The sequence below is a fragment of the Nannospalax galili genome, unplaced genomic scaffold (assembly GCF_000622305.1).
Source record: "Nannospalax galili isolate Female #2095 unplaced genomic scaffold, S.galili_v1.0 scaffold107, whole genome shotgun sequence".
In the NCBI taxonomy this organism is placed as follows: Eukaryota; Metazoa; Chordata; class Mammalia; order Rodentia; family Spalacidae; genus Nannospalax; species Nannospalax galili.
The window spans coordinates 2,097,830-2,116,589 of NW_008358490.1; the positions used below are offsets into that span (position 1 = coordinate 2,097,830).

General features: G+C 45.3%; 1 protein-coding gene and 1 long non-coding RNA gene across 2 annotated transcripts in view; one reads left to right on the top strand and one right to left on the bottom strand.

Moving 5' to 3' along the window:
• The window catches only part of Fbln5 (fibulin 5), a 75,125-nt gene that overhangs the window by 19,125 nt on the left and 37,240 nt on the right, over positions 1–18,760 (top strand). The gene's annotated exons all lie outside the window — the stretch shown is intronic.
• On the bottom strand, positions 564–5,215 carry LOC115068188. Its single transcript, XR_003847568.1, has 3 exons — positions 5,012–5,215; positions 989–1,222; positions 564–652 (listed from the first exon to the last, which is right to left on the bottom strand). It is a non-coding gene; the product is annotated as an uncharacterized LOC115068188 (long non-coding RNA).

Here is an 18,760-nt window from a genome sequence, read left to right on the forward strand (position 1 = left end):
GAACCTTTAGGCCAGATGGACTCTTGCAGAGTCCTATCTCCACAGTTCCCCCCTGTGGGCGACTGTACCAGTGGGGGCAGGGGACACTGACTCCCAGGTATCCACATCAACAACCAGAGTCACTTCTCATACAACTCCAGAGAGTGCCCTTCAGTTGTATTACGTGTCATGGGTACCCTGGGAGCTCACAGCCACCCTTAGGATCTTGCTTGTCTTAGACATGGAGGAGAGTGTCTGGGGAAGGGTCTCCAGCCCATCTCCTTAGGAGCTGGCCTGGGAAGAACATTCACAGGATTCCTTCCCTCCAGAGCGCTCTAGACTGCAGACAAAATGTCAAGGACTGAACTCCCATTTCCCTCCAGCTTGTTGGAGCCAGGCCAGAGGGGAGATGGGGACAGGCAGAGCCGAATCCTGCCCTAGGCAGCCAACATCTGGGGTAGACTCTGGAGACATCCGACATGGTGATTCTGAGGGGTTTTTCAGTGCTGTCTGACTCCCCTTCAAATTAGGACATTTGTAGAAATATAGCCAGACTTGATTTATGAGCTCCACATATTTCACAGGTCTTTACACATCCCCCAGGAATCAGTGAGGTCAGACAGAACAGACTTCGCATCCGGAATCAGTCTGAAATTGGCATCTTCCACCGTTCCTGTGGGAGGGGGGATAATAATTTGAGGGAGATTTATGTGAAGCAGTGCAAAGATACACACACACACACACACACACACACACACACACACACACAACCTCTGTTTCATTCCTCTTGGGGACAAAGGGAAGACATACATGTTCTGTACCTGAGCCAAGTGAGCCATGTCCTCTGAGGCCACTGTGACCATGATGAAGCATATAATATGACAGGGCTACTAGGGTGACTATAGCATCTTGTATGTATTGTGGGATGCACACTCTATAACTATGATAAATAGGTGTTTATGAGTATTTGACATCTCTTAGCCCAGCAGGAACTTCCTGTCTCACTCACCTTGTATGTCTAGTGTCTGATGAGTCTTTGTTGAATGACTGGAGGAGCCACACATGGTGAATAGTGTGAGTATCATTCAAATGAGGAGAAATTGACAGTGTCACAGGTATAGTGGTCCACACAGGCCTCACTTGTTACCATTGATGGATTCGTTCATTCACGTATCATCGATGCATTAGAGTCTGTGGTGGGCACACAGGATTAACTAGGCATCATCACTGCCCTGGAGCATTCCTGGCAGGAGTCAGGAGGGTTGGAAGGAATTGTCAAACATGACACATATTAATGATAATTTAACAAAACGAGACCAGAAGAAAGGTACAAGGTACTGGGTTCCCCCAGTAGGAGGTCCGTAGCTTTCCAGAGGTACAAGTGTTACATATCTGTGCATCCATTAGACAGACACCCACTTAGCCCTTCTCTGTGTAAGATGCTGCCAAGTTGGAGGGATGGACAAGACACAGTCTCTCTGCCCTTGGGATCTCCCAGCTGAGGCTCCATGAGGGACTAGAAGGGAAGCAGGCATATAAATAGAATTTTTCCAGACGTGACCACTGAGAGCAGTCTGGGCCAGGCACTAAAGGGGTGTTCTGGAGGAATGTGAATTCCATACTGGGAAGGGATCTGCTGGTCTTTAAGTGGATCATTGGAGGTCTCAGTAGGATTTTCACACGAGAGAAGGACAGGGAAGGGTAGTAAGAACAGCATGAGCGAAGGTGTAGAGCAGAGGACGTTCATGGTACATTCAGAATTATTATATGGGACAAGCCTTGGCTGTGAGCCCACTGGGTCCCTGCTCATTTATGATGCCCAGTGTGACTGCAGTTTGGGAGCAGATGGGCTTAGAATGGGAGACAAGGCTAGGAAGATTGGCTGGGTCTAGACTGTGTAGCCTCCATAGCATGCAGCTTACATGGCCTTTATTCTGCAGACAATGGACTAGAAAATGCTTTTACATTGGTTTGAAGATTTTGAATTTGAAAACTAAGCCAGCAGGGGGTCTAGATCTAGTCAGCATTGCAATACTCTTACCAGGTGGGTGTCTAGTTTCCTTTCTTCCTGGGACTCTGGCTTCCTATTCACATGAGAGGGGCTGGACTGACTACAGTCTGTAAGGCTCCCTCCAGCTCCCTCAAAGCCAAGGCTGGCTCCCATTAGTATTGCACAGCATCCCATGAAATGTGCTATGAGCTATGTGGTGTGTACCTGGGCTGCGATGGCAGGGAAGGGTGGCTGTTGGGGACAGGGGCTTTCTACTGCAGGCAGTGACTTAGTCATAGTCCTGGTGACTAGTGGCAGGCCCTACTCGGAGCTCTCTTTTAAGCTAGAAGCAGAGCTGTACCCTTCACAAAGCCTTTCTGAGGAAGGGGTGTTAGTGGGTGGTTATGCACCCCACTCTGGCTGCCATGGTAACATGTGACCTGGTTCGTGTGAACTCCAGTACTGCTTGTGTAACATGTGAGGGGTTTTGCAGATGCCAAGCAGAACATGCCCCTTGTGAAGCCAGGAGTTCACTTAGATTGACCAGGATATGAAGAGTGTGCGAGTTCCATAATTACACACATTTCTAGGAAAATTTCCACCTCAGACCTCCTGATCAGATTCCTTTAAACTTACTATATAGTTACAGATGACCCTGAACACCTACCTCCATCTCCTGAGTGCTTGGATTACAGATGTGCCACCCCATCTGGTTTATATGGCACTGGGGATAGAACGAACCCAAGGCTTTGTGTATGCTAAGCAAGTACTCTACCAACTGAGCCACATCCCCAGCCCAGGATATCTCAGTCTTATTCAGCTCCAAAGAGCAGACAAAATCCCAGCCAGTCTCTCAGGATGTCTGGCCAAGTGCAGATGCCCAAGTCTGCCAAGTCTCTGTATGCTGCTGTGCTTAAACCTTGAAGTACCCCACTTCCTTCTCCAGAGCAGGAGGGGAGGGGCAGGCACCTATCACTCTTCTCCCTGGGACAAAGGGGAGGAGTTCCAGGAGAGCTGGGTGGGAACACCCCATCTGGTTTATATGGCACTGGGGATAGAACCCAAGGCTTTGTGTATGCTAAGCAAGTACTCTACCAACTGAGCCACATCCCCAGCCCAGGATATCTCAGTCTTATTCAGCTCCAAAGAGCAGACAAAATCCCAGCCAGTCTCTCAGGATGTCTGGCCAAGTGCAGATGCCCAAGTCTGCCAAGTCTCTGTATGCTGCTGTGCTTAAACCTTGAAGTACCCCACTTCCTTCTCCAGAGCAGGAGGGGAGGGGCAGGCACCTATCACTCTTCTCCCTGGGACAAAGGGGAGGAGTTCCAGGAGAGCTGGGTGGGAAGAGCAAGCTCGATGGACCGTGGGTCAGGATTTTCCTTTGGCACAAGCAGATTAGCACCAAGAGAAGTCTTGACTCTGGGCGTGTCAGCCTCATATTCAAAGAGAGAAACAGAGCATCCCAGCCAAATGCCACAGCAGTAAGCCTCTTGGGAACTTTCTGGGTAAGGGAATTAACATTTTATGACTAGCTTGTGGAGAACACTTGTCATAATTCCCAAAGCAGTTCTTTGAGGGCCCCATGTGTCCAAGATCCCCTCTTCTTTAATTTTAGAAGGATAAAATTGATATTTTTGTCAGACTACAATTGGGTTTTAGTCATCAAGTTTTTGTCTCATTGACAAAAGTGTGTTGAAAGAAGAGATCTGAGGTAATTATAGATCTCTAGAAGCTGAGCCAATGGCTAGAGGAGTTGTCGAGCCTTGTCAAACTTGGCCAACTGGCCTGTACCTCCTCCTCCCATTGAAAGGAGGACTGCTTCAAGGGACCACAGAAAATGAGACGCAGTGAGCAGAGGGTGGCCAGCTCCTGTGGAGAATATGGCCTGGCTGCCAGGCACTAATCTTGGGAGAGCCAGCTCTACTCGATGGAGTCCAGGAGTCTTCATGGGGAAAAGATATAGTTTAATTGAAAAATCTGGAAACGGGTGCTACATGATGTGATGTTCCTATGATCAACCTAGTCTTTGGAGCCTTCATTGCCAAAACAAGTGCTATGTTATGGAAAGAGACTGGATTAAAAAACTGAGAGACCATGAGCATGTCATTTCTTGGCTGTGGACTGAGGATGCTCTGTGAGGAGAGTTTAGAACCTCATTCATCATGAAGGAGGAGGGAGAATCAGTGAGCAATACAAAAAATCAGGTTGATGACATTGGGGTATCTGATCTTGTTACCCCATGTTAACTTTCATGTTCTAAGAAATTTGGTGAAGATGAGGTAAGTCAGGACATAAAACAACCGTCTCCTTAAAGTAGCTTGGCATCAGCTTTGGTCTCTTTCCTTAGAGTCTGGGTTTGCAAAATTCTTCCCTAACCCACTATATGGACTCGGCAAGCTTGGCCTTCTCTGCAAGCAATAGAGCTACTTTTTTCTATGAAAACTCAATAAATAGTTATAAATTGAATTACTCTGACATTAACATTCTATCCCTTCAAAGATTAAAAAAAAAATGGGGCAGGAAATCCTGGTACTGGAGAAGGACAAGCCACACATGGTTAACAGGACAGAAAGTCATCAAGACCACAGGAGATAGTGTGAACTTGGCCTTGACTCTCTCAAGCAGGGACAACTTGCCAGGGTCACACTCCAGGGTAACCTTCTGACCATGAAGAAGAGAATGCAGGGCTCCAAATCCATGCAGACTAATGGGGTCTAGTCAACAAGGTCCCTGAGGGCAGATGAGGAGGGGAGGGTAAATCAGTCTGTCCCCTCTGAAGTCGGTGTGGGAGGTGCTCAGAGCTGGTGTGTGTGTGTGTGTGTGTAAGAGAGAGAGAGAGTAAGAGAGAGAGAGAGAGAAAATATGAAGACTGTGTGTTTGCTAAGGTGTTCATATCACAGTGCCACAGACAAGGTGGTTTAACCAACATAAATATGTCATCTCACAGTTCTGGAGGCTAGATCTCCAAGGTCAAGGTGCCTGTTGCGCTGAGTCCTTCTGAAGGTCACAAGGGACAGCTCTGCTGTATGCTTCCTTTCTTACCATGCAGCCGGCCCACTTTTCCCTGTGTCTGCTCTTCCTCTTCCCTCTGTTCATGTCTGTCCATGCTCTCCTCTTAGAAGATCACCAGTCCTATTGGATTAGGTCTTCATTTGACCCTGTTTCCAAATGCAATAATCTCTGAGGTACTGAGTTGGGGGGCAGGGATTAGGACTTCAGTATATGAATTTGGGGAGGAGAGGAACACAGAACATAGCCTTCTCTAGCAGGGACCCTTCTGAGGCCAGAGACCACAGAGAAGTCATCAATCATGTTGTCATCTCCTCCTCTTCCCCCTTCATCCTCCTCCTTCTCCTGCTCCTCCTCTTCCTCCTTTAAAAATAGGATATCATTATGTAGCCATAGCTGGCCTGGAATTCACCATATAGACAAGGCTGGACTTGAACTCACAGAGATCCTCCTGCCTCTGCCTCTAGAGTGCTGAGATTAAAAGCATGTGTCACCACACCCAGCCCTGTTCCTTCTTCTTGTCCTTAATGGAGCCCTATGTGATTCCTCTAGGAGGCCTTTCTGGGTCTTTACTATCCCCACCGTAGCCCGTTGATTCTTCCACCTTTGAGTTTTGCTTGGACCTGTAGTGGGCATTTCTCACCATCTCTCTGCCACAGTTGCTCCTTTTCTCCCTCCACTAAAACCTCCTTCTTGGTTGTCTTTGGATCTCTCCTGACCCTTACCTCCTGCCTTGCATAGAGGAGGGGTCAATAGTGTTTGTTGGACTGTGAATGGATCCGAAGTCCAAGAATGTTGAGCAATAAGCACTGGATAAACAGGAAGATGAGGCTATTTTTTTGAGCCACAGCAACAAACCTTTGCTTAAATTCTTTGCCCTTGTCGACAAAGCTGAGCTACTGAATTTATAAAGAAAAGAAACTCTTTCCATCCTTTCCCTCCTGGCTTGACCACAGTGGGTCAATGGAAGAATCTGCAAACTGGGTGCTCAGCATTCTTGAACCCCCAGAGTTCTGGCTCTTTGGGTCCGTTTTGAAGAAAGTCTTCAATCATTTCTTAAATAATGGCATTCTTTTGGCCCAGCTCTATGAAGACTCCTCCTTCCGCCTCCAACCCAGTGACCTTCTGGCTCCTTGTTTCTTGGCTGAATGTCTGGGTCTGCTGGAGAGAGCAAAACAGTTTCAGCGGCACTCAGGGTCCTTCCCACGAATGCAGAGCCACACTCCCCAGAAAGCCTGACTCTGCACAAACAGCTGAGCTTTGGCAGGCAGGTCTCGAAAACAAATGCGCATAACTTAAAAGCACTGTGTTCCAGAGTGGAAGAGGAAGAGTGTGCTGTGTGCTAGGGCAGGTTGCCTGTCTCACTAGGACTGACTCAGCTGAAATTGGCTCAGGTCCTTCCTCACCTCCCAGCATTCCTCCAGACCCAAGCATCCCCCTGGCACACGGCAACAAAGGGCCTGGGCGTCCTCTTTGGTTCTTAGGATGGTTGACGGGGACTTCAGATGTCTGAGCCCTTGGGCTGTTCACACCTGCTCACTCTGCGTGCTGTTAACACTGTTGTAATGTTCCTTGTGTGCCTTAACATGACAAAAGTCAAGAGGATAGTTTTCCATTGTTATATTCTTCAGAGATTTCTTGGGACAAAAAGCAGGTTTCTCAGGATTTATCTTTAATGATGAAACACCCTCCCTAGGCACTGTTGATGCTTTGGCTTTTGATAAAGCAAATGCCAGCACTAGAACTCATTGGTTCATTGAAGTAGGGGCATTGGATTAAACACCATGCATGAGTGATTAGGATTTCAGAACAAAGCATTTTGGGAATTCAAAGGGAGATGGTCCAATGGAGACAGTAAAGACCTAAGAAGGCCTCCCAAAGGAGGTACAATTGGACTGGTCCTTAAGGCCAAGAAGAAAGAATAGGCCTCAATGACCTCTGACCCCAGAAGGTCCTGCTAAAGGAGAAGGTTGTGTTCTGTGTTGCAAGCAACAGAACCCTAACTCAAATGGCTTAAGAAAAGCCGCAAAAGAGTACAAAGCAAGTAAAATATGGCACACAGAATGTGTGTTTTCCTAACTCAAAAGCCTTGGAATACCAGCTCTAGACATGGCTGGATCCAAGGGCCTTGGCCTTGGCTTTTCCTGTCTGAGGTCTATAAGCTTCTGCTTTCTCAGAGCAGGCTGTGTTTGGCAGCCCTGCAAGCTCCAGGCTTAAGTGTTTACCCAGAGAGACTGCCTCTGCTGTCTAGAGCAGGAGTAGGAGGACATTGGCAGGCCCTGCTAGCCAGTATGGGTCACTTGCCTCCCTGAACTCAGGCTATGATCAGCCACCTGTGGAACTGTGACTGAGCAGGCCTGTGTCTAAGGCTGCCTAGGACATCTGGATGGCCGAGATTGTGGAAATTTTCTCAGAGTAAATTGGGGTGCTGTTACCCTGTGGGAAAGGTTTGGATGCTGCGTGGGCAAGAGCTGGACCTGGGATCTTGGCTTCTACAAAAGAAACAAGAGGGCAGGTATGGATGGGTATGTTCACTGGCTGACCGAGTCATATGTACACGCCCTTCTGTGATACTGGGGTGTAGTCATTAGTGAAGGGGGAAGGGGCTGGGAGTTATCTGTGCTACTTACCTGTCCTCACGGGGGCAGGTAGGTACTCAAACTGCCCCTCAAAGACAAGTAACTCTCAGTTTCATGGTATCTTGTCAGGGACAAGAGACCGTGAACCCTCTTATCAAAAATATCAGGCTGTTACTATGCTTGGAATCAACAACAGCAAATGCCTAGTGCTCAGCTTGAATTCTTTTGTGCTGTTGTCTTTCTCATCTTACCCTTAGGTAAAACAAAAGGTAAGAGTAAGGATGATGAAATCTCACCACATATAACCATCATTGTCACCACGATCATCATCATCATCATCTCACATAAAAGCATTTGATCTCATTTATTTTTGCGTGCATGTATGTACACGTTTTGGGGGGGTCATATGTGTTTGAGCACGTGTGTGGGTGTGGTCTGAGGTTGATACTGGGTGTCTTCCTGGCTCACTCCCCACCTTCTATATTGAGGCAGGATCTTTCATTTGAACCCAGAGCTTGCTGATTCAGCCAGTCTAGCTAGCCAGGTTGTCTCCAGAGATCCCTTGTCTCTTCCTCCTGTTTACAGGGAGGGACTACAGGCAGGCTACCATACCCACCTGGGATAAGTAGGTTCTGGGGATCTAGACTCCAGTTCTTATTTTTACACAGTGTTCTGGTTTGTTTCTCCATTGCTGTGACAAAACACTCTGACCACTACCAACTTGGGGAGGAAAGGGCTTATTTGTCTTACATCTCCCAGGTCACAGTTCATCAGGGAGCCCAAGGTAGAAACTCAGGGCAGGAACCTGGAGTCAGGAGCTGGAGCACAGGCCATCCAGGATCACTGCTCACTGACTTGATCCCCTGGCCCCTGCTCAGCCTGCTTTCTTATGCAGCACAGGACCACCTGCCCAGGGGTGGCACCATCCACAGTGGGCTGGGCCCTCCCACATCACTCACAATCAAGAAGGTGCCCCATGGACATGGCCACAGGCCAGTCCAATGAAGGAAATTCCCCAATTGAGGCTCCCTCAACCCAGGTGTGTCAAGTTGACACTAAAACTATCCAGCACACACACAGCAAGTGCTCTACCCACTGACCCATCCCTCCAGCCTCTGATCTCACTTTAATGTGGTGATACCTCTGGCCTCATGTTCTCCTTCCCTTCATTTGCATACCCAGAGACAAATCCAGGTGGCCTGTCTTAGTAAACCTTGGGAATTGCCTTAGTGCTTTGTTTTAAAATCAGCAGAATGGGGATAAAGCTTTACCTTGTGGGTTTTTCAGTGGTTATTAGAGGAGAGACTATGAGGCGTGTGGCATTGGATGGTGCTTAGTAAGTGAGATGTATAGCTCTGTGTAGCCAAACATACCCTAAGGTAAGTTTTACTAAGATAATTTCTGTCCTCAGAGGAAGGAAAATAAATAGTGCTTTGCTGGAAATGGCCCAGAATCATGCTAGGCATTTAATACCGAGATGTCAGAAAGAGACAGGAATACTCTGCAAATGGTTAAGGGAGCAGCAACCATAGAAAGATGACAGAGATGGGCTAGATCTGGGTCTGGCCTCAGCTCTGCCCCTCACTAGCTGTGGGACCTTCGGCAAATATTAAGCTCTTGGGGTTTCAGTTTTCTGTTCTGTAAAGTGGGAGCAACGATTCCTGCCCTGCACCCCAGAAGGTGATGTGTGATGTTGTGAACTCCCTTGCTCCTAAGAGGTCTGTAGAACTCAATGCTTTCAGAGAAAATTGCTTTAATATAATGTTTATCAGAGTATGTGATTGCTGGTGTTTGCTCCTAACTCTCTATCAAGGAAACTGAGCTGAACTGTGGGAAAGACTTACACAATATTTGATATCTACACAAATTATGTGTAACACATATGTAACTTGGAAGCAAGCATGAGATGGTAGTACCCAGTCTAAGGACCTGGCTCATACAGCTACTGTGCACTCCCTACCCCTGCACCCTCCACCTCCTTCCAAGGTCTTCCAAGACCTGCTCACTTCATTTGGCACCATGTTTCTGATTTCCATCTATGCTACTGACTGTGGCTGTCATTTATTTTTCACTTGTGTATGCTTCTCCACTGAGAGACTCCACAGTTTATCGGCATTCCTGTTCAAAAGACATTTGGGTTGCCTCTGGTTCTTTGCTATTGAAAAGAATGATGTGGTAGACTTTCTTCTAAGACCTACTGATGGGTTCAGAGATATGGTATTTCAACTTTATAAAATCATGCTTTACTGTTTTCCAAATAGTTATACCAGACTACACACTCACCAGCAGTATACAGGGTATATTTTGACCTAGAATCTCACCAATACTTATCAGACTTCCTGATTCCTGTCAACCTAGTAGTTAATTTATACATGAGAGCTTTAAAAAAATCCAGTAGTCTCTTTCAAAAACAGAGAAATACAACTTACATTTGAATATTGATCTTGTGTCTAGTGGTTTGTGACATTCTGTTTCCAGTCCTTTGTAGACTCTTTTTGGTTGTTCTGACAATCACAGTATGCACGAGTAGTGGGAGCTTTTCCTCTTTTGTTTTTAAATGCACTTTAAAAAAAAAATGTGTTTGAGCATTTTGCCTGCATGTGTGTAAGTGCACCACATGTGTATGATGTCAGCAGAGGCCAGAAGAAAGCGTCAGATCCTCTGGAACTAGAGTTAGGGGCAATTGTTAGGCTTCATGTTGGTGCTGGGAACTAAACCTGGATTTTCTGAAAAAGCAGTCAGTGCTCTTAACTGCCGCCATCTCTCCAGATCGGGCTTTTCCTCTTATTTCCAAATCCTTATAATTTTTTTTTCCTCATGTTTTCACACTGGCTGAGAATAACCTAGAGTGTAGGCGGTAGCCATCCTTGCCTGTTTCCTGATAGTAAAAGGATCATCATGAAGAACAATCTTGCTGAGCTGTCTTTCTCTTGTTAAAATGCTGACAGGGGCTGGTGAGATGGCTCTGGTTCTGTGAGTAAAGTGCTTGCTGCACAAAGGAGGACTAGAGCTCAGGTCCCCAGCACCTATGCAAATGTAGACATGGAGGCTTACCTGTAATCCCGGCACTCAGGAGGTGGAGACAGGGGATCCTCAGAGCAAGCTGACTGGCTAGAATAGCTGAATTAACAAGCTCTGGATTCAAGTGAGAGACCCTGCCTCAGTGTATAATGTGTAGTGATTGAGGAAGAAACATGATACATGTGTGTACACATAAATGGGTCCCCACACATGCACCCACACACATACATGCAGGCATAAATGCATACCACACACATTCACTTGCAGGAAAGAATCAATGTATTTTAGTGGTAGAGCGCTTGCCTAGCATATGCAAGACCCTGGGTTATATTCCCAACACTGCAAAAAAAAAAAAAAAAAAAATCATGAATGGAGCCAGAGGTGATGGCACATGCCTTTAATCCCAGAACTGGGGAGGCAGATGGATCTGTGTTTGAGGCCAGCCTTCTCTGCATAGCAAGTTCCAGATCAGCCAGGTCTGTATAGTGAGACCCTGTCTCAAACAAGCAAGCAAGCAAACAAACAAAAAATTATGAGTGGTTATTAAATTTTATCAAATGCTTTTTATGTAATTTGAGATAGTTTTAAAGATGTGCTTATATGAGTGCTTACGTTGGTAGGTTTTGTGTGTGTGTGTGTGTGTGTGTGTGTGTGTGTGTGTATGTTCTGATTTACAGAGGTTGACTTCAGGTGCCTCTACACTTACTCTCAGAAGAGGGTGTCAGATACCCTGGAACTGGAGTTATGGATGGTTGTTAGCTGCCACGTGGGTGCCAGGAATAGAACTTGGGTCCTCTGCAAGAGCAGCAAGCGCTCTTAACCACTGAGCCATCTCTCTAGCCCCTCCACCTCTTTTTATTGGGTGGGGGGACAGGGTCTTTTACTGAACCTGGAACTTGCCATTTTAGCTGGACTGGCAGGCCAATGAGCTCCAGGGACCTTCCTGTCTCTACTATCCCAACACAGGTCTTACAGGCATGAACTGCCATACCTGGCTTTTTTGCATGGGTCTGTGATTCCAAACTCAGGTCCTTAGGCTTCCTCACCAAGCATTTTAGGTACGGAGCTGTCTCCCCAGCCCTTGGTGGGTTTTCCTATCAACATCCCCCACCTTACATGTTCATTTCTAGAGTAACTAACTTGGTCATGACATAGTATGATTTGTTTAAAATAAACTGTCCAACTTGTTTGGCTAGTACTTTGTCTAGGATTTTTGACATCAGTATCTACAAATTAAAGTGACCCCTCACATTCCTGTTTTGAATTATTCTGGCTGATTCTGGCATCATATCATCTTGATAGAGTGAGATAATTTTTCCTTCCTATTCTCTAAAGCTAAACTGATCTATTCATGGATGCTTTCATGGAAACTTCATTAGAATTTGCCTCTACGCCCATCGAGGTCTGGTATTTTTTGCATATGAATGAGAAGGTTTTTCAGCTGCCAATATAAATTCTCTACAATTAGGAACTATTGGATTATTTGGACTTTCTAGTCTCACCTTTTTCCAGGCATGTTCTTACCATGTAGTATAGGCTTGGCTTAAACTCACTGGGTAGCCCAGGCTGGCCACAAACTGGCAGTGCTCCTGCCCCAGCCTTGTGGGTTGTTTGGATTCCAGACACACTCCACCACATCTGGCTTCCAATTCCTTCTTAAGTAGTTTTGTGAAGTTATGTTTTTCTTAAAATAGTTCCATTTAGGTTATTAGATTTATTCGAATGAACTTTTTTCAGTACAAGCTCTATGATCTTTTTGTTCTCTGTTACATCTGTAATTTCCTTGCTATTTTTATCCTTAATATTTTTGTGTTAGCTTTTTTTTATGACAAATTTTGCCAAATCAAAGAACAATTTTAGCCTGAAGTCACTATGTGGACCAGGCTGGCCTGGATTTCACAGGGATCCACCTGTCTCTGCCTCCTAAAGGCTGGGATTAAAGGCATGTGCCACCATGCTGGCATAATTTTAACCACTTTAAAGAACTAATTTTTTCTTTTTCTTTCTTATGCTTTCTTTTTTTCTGTATAATCTTTATTGTCTTTTTTATGTGTTAAATTTATTTTTTTCCCTCTCATAATTTCTCAAGCTTGGTGCTTAATTCATTAATTTTAAGCATTAAAATTTCTCTTGATATCAGCACTTGAGAATATATGCCCCCCCCACATATGTACACACATGTACACATACATATACACACATTCCCCATGCAACCTACAAGTTTGGATATGTACTTGTATGTCACTTAACAACGGGACTATGTCCTGAAGAATGTACTGTCAGGAAATTTTGTCCTTGTGTGGGCATCTCAGAGTGGACTGACACAAACCAAGATGGCCTCTGCCGTATCTGAGCTGTATGGTACAGCCTTGCTCCTAAGTCTACAGAGCAATACAGTATGCTACAGTACTGAATGTAGGTAGCTGTAACGTAGAAGTATTTACTTATATCCTCTAAGTAAGAGGGGGTCTGTGAGAGGCTGTCTTTGTGTATCTAAACACTTTAAAAGATATTGTAAAAATATGAGGTGAAAGCTGAATGTGGTGGCACATGCCTTTAATCCCAGCACTCAGGAGGCAGAGGCAGGTGGATCTCTCTGAGATTCAGGCCAGCCTGGTCTATATAGTGAGTTTCAGGCCAGTTGGAGCTACAGGGTGACCCTGTCTCAAAACAACAATGACAACAACAACAACAAGCCAAAAACCAACGTGAAGGCTGGAGACATGGCTCAACTCTCAAGAGTGCTCACTGCTCTTCAGAGGACCCAGGTTAGTTCCCAGCACCCACATGAGGCAGTTCCCAACCACCTGTAAATCCAGTTCCACGGGTCTGGTGCCCTCTTCAGGACTCCATAAGGCACTAGGCATGCATGTGCTACACATACACACATTCAGGCACTCACATATACACATTTTGAAAACCTAAATACATCTTTTTAAAAAGGTAATAGATGAGCCGGGCATGGTGGCGCACACATGTAGTCCCAGCACTTGGGAGGCAGAGGCAAGTGGATCTCTTTGAGTTCAAGGCCAGCCTGGTCTACATAGTGAGCTCCAGGCCAGCTAGGGCTACAAGGAAACCCTGTTTCAAAAAGATTAAAAAAAAAAAAAAAAGGTGATGGAATTTTTTAGCTCCATTTTAATCTTATGGGGCCACCATGATGTGTGTGGTCTGTTGAGTGAAATATCATTTCAGCACATGATGTGCAGTATTTCCATCATGATGCCTTTTTATGACCCAGAATTTATGTAGTCGTAAGTTCTTAAATTTTCCACAAAAATTGGGATTTTTTTATATTGATTTGTAATTTAATTAAATTTTCATTAGGAAATATGCTCTACATAATATAGATTCTATGAAATTTACTTGGTATTATTTGTTCATTTTGGTGTCTATTGTGCCCAGCCCAGTGTCAAGAACACAGAAGTTTCATGGTAAATATTTGCTGATTCAGTGAATGATGGATGAATGGATGTCTATTGACCATGTATCAGAGGAATTATTTCTTCTTGAAGTCAAATTTCCCAATCCCACTAACCAGATCATATTTCAGAACAGCCTGCAAATGTGGAAACACGATTGTCTGTAGAACTGCCTTCCACCCTGCTCAACTCCTTGGTCTTTGACCTTAGAAGAAGACAGAGAGGGCTGCTGTTTACAAAACGCATGGTTTGAAACCTTAACACAGTCTTAAACTCAATAGATTTAAATAATGGCTTTCCCACTTATTTATTGTATGATCTGGAGAAAGGCAGTTGTTTTATAATGATAAGGATTCTATAAGCACATTTAAGATGGCATGTTCTCCAATCAGTGTCTCTCTCTCTCTCTTTCTCTCTCTCTCTCTCTCTCTCCCTCCCTCCCTCCCTCCCTCTCTCATGTGTGTGCGTGTGTGTGTACCAGGCTGGCCTCAAGCTCACAGAAATCCACCTGCCTTTCCCTCACTAGTGCTGAGATTAAAGTATTTATTTATTTATTTGAGACGGGGTCTCTCATTGAACCTGAGCTAATTGGTTTGGCTAGACTGGTTGGTCAGCAAGCCTTAGGGGTCCTTCTGTATCTACTTCCCCAGTGCTGGGGTTACAGATGTGTGTCACAATGCCTAGCTTTTACATGGGTGCTGGTCTCTCATACTTGTGTATCAGACACTTTACCAACAGAGCTGCCCCTACCCCAAGAACAAATCTCTTATCTTATTGAATTCCCAAATCTCATGTATGGTGCTCCCATGAAAAAATGGGGAAATTGACATAAACCTAGTTAGTGGCCGATTAAGTTCCTAATCATCTCTGCCTCGTTTCTTTTTTAATCATTTATAACAAGGTAGTAACACCTTAGCTGTGCCTGAAAGGATATAAGTGAATAAAAACCAGACTTCGCTCTGCTGGTAAAGAACAAAAGAAGGCAAAGAACACAGAATTCATCTACTCGGCTCCAGCCAGCAATGCTGTTTAAATGAAGGTTAAAGGAAGGGAGAAGCAGCCCTTACTTTGATGAGCACATTTCCCTTTTTGAGTCATTTTCCTCTTTTTTTTTTTTTTTTTTCGGTCCCAGCTGGCCTAGAACTCACTATGTACACCAGGCAGGCCTTGAACTCACAGAGATCCGCCTGCCTCTGCCTCCCTACTAAAGGCACCCTGATTTTTTAATGTATATGAGTATATTGCTTGCATGTAGGTAGGTGTCCCCATGTTGTGCAATGCCCACAGAGGCCAGAAAACAGTTATTAGCTACCATGTGGGTGCTATGAACTGAACCCAGATCCTCTGCAAGAGCAGCCAGTGCTCTTAACCACTGAGCCATCTCTCCAGCCCATCATTTCCCTTTTTGAATCATAACTACTTTGACATCTTAGTGAGAGAAGAGAAGCTCACTTCTCTGTCTTCCTATCAAACAGGTCCAGAAAGGGGTCTACAGGGAACTACAACATTTTTATTTCAGAGAAAATCACAGGAAACATCAGTGTTTCTCAACTGCTATAACATTTATGTATTGCAACCTTTCTATATTGTAACAGTGTTCACATAGTTTTGCCCGCTTTATAAATTGTGTAACAATATTTATAGAAACAATGTAGAGTGTTTATAATAGAGGGATGTGGGGATAACAAAAAAAAAAAAAAAGCAGAGGACAACTCCACTGCGCTCCCAAGTCCTTTCTAAAGTGGTATCAGGCAGGTCTACTCTGTCAGGCTACCCCCTTGCCTCAACTTTTCTTCGACGTGGCCATGGTGAGTTCTGTGGTCCTGCTTTGTCGCAAGCCATGGCAGCTCCCTCAGTGCTGCATCTCTTCCTTGTCTGTCCTCCAGGGGGCCTCCTCTGCCTGCTTTAGCTCAGGTAGGTACCTGTACCTCAGAGGATTCAGGTTTATCAGCCTTTCCAGATACAAGAGTCTGGAGACTTGCTTTCTCAGAGGAACAGACAGGGTGAGGAAGACTTCCCTGAAGGCCACTGCAAAACAAGTCTTGGATGAGAACCTGGCTTCCAAACCCTTCTTTTCCTCTTCCTTTTAGAAGACAGATCCTCTTGCCTCTCCTTGCCCTCTCTTCCTCTCCCTCCTTCTCCTTTTTGTGAACCTCTGCAGTATCCTTGTCTCAGGACCATCCCCTGCCTGGCACTGTAGTAAGGACTTGATTTACACTTGACCTTACTGAGTCGTATATCATCACTAATTCTCTTTATACATGAGGAAATCAAGGGTTTAGGGACTGACCAAAGAACCCCTCAAAACTTATTTTAATTATGTAGCTTTAAAAAGTGGGGGTAGGAAGATTTGAAGAGGTCTGGCCCTCCAACCCCCCATACCCACCTTCCTGTTGCCTTTCGAACCTGATTCACCCCTGCCCTCCATCACAGTTCAGAGCTCTTTGTTCCTGCTGCCTTCCCATCACCCCATGCCTTCACATTTCTTCCCTCTATTCCTTTTCCCTGGTACTCAGGTCCCATGCAGTAACAACAGGTTGCAGAAGAGACATGGGCTATTTGAGCCCAGAGTTTGGGTCCTCAGGACACAACATGACTGCCTTGTTCTTTCTTCTGGGGCTTTGCTGTAGATCATAGTCACTTGGGTATCTCAAAGGAACAGTTTGTAAAATTGGAATGAAATTTAATGAAGAGGTAGGCCTTATTTGCAGATATTAACTTTTGTGACATAGTAAAATATACATGATGTAAAATTCATCATTGTGACCATCTTCTAGGGTGCAGTTCAGTTGTGTGGAGTAGATTCACACTGATGTGAAACAGACCTCAGATCTCAGAACTTCATCTTGCAACTCTAAAACTCTGTTTCTCTTGAACACCTGACTCTTCCCCTGGAAACCACCATTCTACTCTGTGACTCCATGAATTTGCCTCCCATGGGTATGTCACAGAAGCAGAATCAGGCAATATCTGTCCTTTGCCAACTGGCCTATTTCGTTTAACAGAATGTCTGCAGGATTTCCCCCAGGTTGTCTGCAGGTAGTAACTCCAGTCAGCCCTTCCAGCATGTCTAAGGCAAGAGGGCTCAGTTTGTTTATGTCCTACGAAGATTTACTGGAGTGAATGTGGGTGGGTTCCAATCCTGGATCCACTGATAATCAGCTCTGCTGGCTGGGGTATATGCAATTCATCTGTCACTCTGAGCTAGCAGTAGCACAAACTTCAGAAGCAACTGGGAGGATGTGATGAGATGGTACAGGTAAAGCAGTCAGCAAGGCAACCCACACCTGAAAGCCCTTCACAAATGCAGATATTCATAGTTACTGAGATTGTTGTGGCCTGTTTGGGGGTCGTTAGCAGCTGTACGTGAGGTACCGTACTAGGGATGCAGAAGCGTTCTGGTCTTTGTCCCCAGGACCTCCTGGCCTGTAGGAGAGAGTTCATTTATTTATTTATTTTTATTTTGGTATGGGTATATGTATGAGTGTTTTGCATGCATATATGTAAGTGCATTCATGTTGTGCAATGCCTATGGAAGCCAGAGAGGACGTCGGATCCCTTGGAACTGGAGAGTTAGCAACCATGTCAGTGCTAGGAACTGAACCCAGGTCCTCTGCAAGAGCAGTCAGTGCTTGTAACCACTGAGCCATCTCTCTAGCCCCTGTTTATTTATTTTTAATAGCAACTATCTGATGAGTATGAGATGACTAGCTTTTTAAATGAATATTCTGTGCCAGGCACTGTGCTTGACATGGGGGCAATCTACAAAGGTGATATTAAAACACAACCTTCTAGACCTTCTAGCTCTATGTTTTCATGTGTGAACATTTTCACCAACATCATCTGGGATGTTCGTTCAAAATACTGACTGAGCTTTCTCTAGATCTCCTGAAATAGGAGCTCTGTTAAAGAAAACAAAATAAAATTGCAAGGAGATTCTTATACATACCCTTAGGCAAGGTCAGTAGTTCTCCCTTGGGCTGCACACTGTCCTCCTGGGCTTCTGACTTAACTGGTCTAGGGTGAGCTTCTGACACGTATTCGAATCTAGAGTCTCTCAGATGCTTCCAAACTGAAGTCAAGGTGGAGTAGCTCAGAACTAGATATTCCTGCTTCCTCCCAGCTGGAAGATTCTGCCACCAGCACCTTTCAGCTCAGTACGTGCCTATCAACTTGTGTTTTCTGTGCAAGGCTCTGCATCGGCTTAGGTATGAGGGTCAGGAGCACGTGCAAAGAAGGCTTGAGTTGGCATCTTGATCTATCCATACTATCAGGGGAACCTTTGGGAAGTTCCCACACCAGGGAAGGATAGGCTTGTGGAAGATCTAGGAAGAAAGTCTTTAAATAAATGGACTGTGCCTAATGTTACCCAGAAGCTGTGAGGGAAGAAGACTGAGGTTGAGGTCAACCATTGGATTTGACATGGATGGAGCCATTTATGACCTTGAGGGAGGAAGACGGGGAATGATGGTTGCCACAGGCAAGGTACAGTGGGGAATGGCTGGCTCAGAGCAGACCTGTAGCCATGGAGAGCTGCTAGGAGGGAGTTGGGGGCAGAGCCACAGCAGCAGAGTGGTTGTGTGTTTGTGTGTGTGTGGGGGGGGTTGTGTTGGTTGGGCTCATTTTTTTCATTAGAATTCTCTATGCACGCTACTTATGTACATACTCATTAAGAACTCAATTGCATAGGCATAGTTGAGCAGACTCTTGACTCAACCCCCTTAGTGTCAGGGGATAATGGAGAAGGGGTACCTAGTTAT